The 2,652-nt window shown below is 55.7% G+C and overlaps 1 long non-coding RNA gene across 1 annotated transcript in view; it reads right to left on the minus strand.

Annotated features, from left to right (window-relative positions):
• Window positions 1-27: 27 nt before the first annotated feature.
• The window catches only part of LOC114484043 (uncharacterized), a 10,711-nt gene continuing 8,086 nt past the window's right edge, over window positions 28-2,652 (minus strand). Inside the window, exon 4 of the long non-coding RNA XR_003676527.1 lies at window positions 28-443. This is a non-coding gene — a long non-coding RNA (uncharacterized lncRNA). The remainder of the gene's footprint in view (window positions 444-2,652) is intronic.

Below are 2,652 nucleotides of genomic sequence, written 5' to 3' on the forward strand. Positions count from 1 at the left end.
GTGGTTTGTTTTGATGCAGCCACAGATAATACATAATCCGTTGTCCCCAGCCACCAAGCCCAGTGCCTTCTTCCTGGTCGTGCCCTACCTCCTCAGGGATTCCTGCCAGCTCCCCGAAGCCCGAGGTGGGGCTGGGGGTCTAGGAGGCCCCTGCAAGCTTACTGATGTAGGGAGAGATGATGGGGCGGCTGGGCAGACCCTCCTCACCGATGTCCACAGGGTGGATCTGACTGAGGTTGGAGTACACGTCCTGGTGAGGGATTTCTGCAGAGGAGACCTGACCCAGAAAAAGCAGCTCTTCCCCTTCCTCGGGCTTGTCTTGTATGAGGAAGCACAGGAAGGAGGCGCAGCCGTGGCGATGGTGGTTCCAGAAGAGGAATGCCCCCGCCAGCAGCAGCTGTACCCTCAGAAATAACAACAGGAGCCCCCTCCGCTGTACCTTTCTGGGAAAGGAAACAGAAGGTCACTCCTCCCATCTTACAAACCCCTCACTTTGGCCCCGGGTGGCTCGGTCCCCATCTCCTGCGCCCATCCTTCCCCGGCTGGCTCTGCACACGCCACAGAGGGGAGGCCAGAGGGAGAGACTTGCTGAGGCCACTCAGGGCCACCTGCCGTGCGCATATCTCCAGCCTCATCTCTCCCACCTCTGGTCACACTGCATGCTGGCTGGGTTGCTCCCCTGGGTGAGTGGCCCAATCTCTCTAAGACTCGATGTCCTCGTCTATGAAAAGGGGCTTATAGCTGGATCAGACTCGCTGTGCAAGGACCTGCAATGTGCAGGAGTCAGAGGGCGACACGGACTCAGCATTTTCCCCGGAGGGGGCCAGGTTCTCTCACATCCCCAGCATCCTGTAATGGAAGGGAATGACCCCACTCCCGCTCTTTCTGGGTGCCCTCTCCCCTCTGCCCCCACAAGCACCAAGTAGCCCCTCGCAGCTTCCACAGCCCCTATATCTCCCTCTACCACCATCTAATCATCCTGGATTGTGAATGTCCGTATCAGCCTCCCTCATCAGACGAGGGGCTTGCTGAGAGCAGGGCTCAGGACTGACTCAGTTCTAGGTGCCCAGCATTTCCCGGCACAGCAGGCCCCGGGAAATGGATGAAGGAGTGAATGAATGAATGAATGGGTGGATGGATAAGATGCTATTCACCACCTGCTAAACTCCTGCTCCTCCTTCAAGAGCTCGTCGTCTAGGGACTCTTCTCCACGTCCCTCACTCTCGTCTACACTGTCTGGCCTCCCCAGGTCCCTGGCATCTCTGCTGTCACAGCTCTGGTCAGCAGACCGGGACACATCCGAGTCCACTCCCTCTCCCTCACCAGCCCGGGAGCTCTGGGAGGGTAAACCTCGGCATGACTCATCTCTGGGTCCCAGCGTCACCCATCGCATGAGCTGAGTGTTCACCTGCTGATTCATCTGGGTTTACTAAGCACCCACTCTGTGCCAGGCGTTACAGCGGGAACCAATGAAGCAGCCAGAAAGAGGGTCAACAAAAATCTCCACCCCTCCCCCGCCTCCGCCCCCATGAAACCTACACTCTGGTAGAAGACACAGGCAAGAAAATGGATAATTTCAGAGAGTGATAAAACCCTGTATATGAAAGGGGTAGAGGAGGAAGGGGAGTAGAGAGTCAAGATTCAGAGAGGTGATCTCAGCCCTGGTGGCTGGTGAGGCAACATTTAACTGAGCCCTGGAAGACAGGGCAGAGGCGGCCACGGGGAGTGTCCCTGGCAGACGGAACAGCAAGTGTAAGGGCCCTGAGGCAGGAAGGGGGAGAATACCGAAAGGAGTGGTAGATAAGAGATCAGAGTGGCAGGGGACTGAAGCTAGATCAGAAAGTCTCTTCTGTGGTCTTCCCTGGTGGCACAGTGCTTAAGAATCTGCCTGCCAATGCAGGGGACACAGGTTCGAGCCCTGGTCCGGGAAGATCCCACATGCTGTGGAGCAACTAAGCCCGTATGCCACAACTACTGAGCCTGTACCCTAGAGCCCGTAAGCCACAACTACTGAAGTCTGCGCGCCTAGAGCCTGCGTGCCACAACTACTGAAGCCCATGTGCCTAAGGCCCATGCTCCGCAACAAGAGAAGCCACCACAATGAGAAGCCTGTGCACCGCAATGAAGAGTAGCCCCCGCCTGCCGCAACGAGAGAAAGCTCATGCACAGCAATGAAGACCCAACGCAGCCCCCAAAATTAATTAATTAATTTAATTTAATTTTAAAAAAAGAAAAAAGAAAGGCTCTTCCAGGTCACAGTGAGGGAGCAGGAGAGCGGCGTGATCTGGGTCACATATATAAAAGATTGCTCCGGAGCGAGGGTTCGCAACTGGGGAAGTTTCTGTCCCCATCCAGAGGACATCTGGCAATGTCTAGAGACATTTTTGATTGTCACAAATGGTGGGAGGATGCTGCTGGCATCTGGTGGGCTAGTAGAGGCCAGGGATGCCCCTGAATATCTTACGGTTTACAAGATGGCCACACCCACATCCCATAAAACCAAGGATGTCAAGTACTGAGGTTGCTAAACTGCTCTACAGGCAATGTGGTATGTTCTTCACCAATGGAGAGTGACCCAGCGGGGAAGAAAGCCTTGGTCCCTTTGTTTCTCCCTCCCTCCCTCCCTCCCCTCCCGTCCCCTTCTTCCTCCCT

The sequence above is a fragment of the Physeter macrocephalus genome, chromosome 17 (genome assembly GCF_002837175.3).
Source record: "Physeter macrocephalus isolate SW-GA chromosome 17, ASM283717v5, whole genome shotgun sequence".
In the NCBI taxonomy this organism is placed as follows: Eukaryota; Metazoa; Chordata; class Mammalia; order Artiodactyla; family Physeteridae; genus Physeter; species Physeter macrocephalus.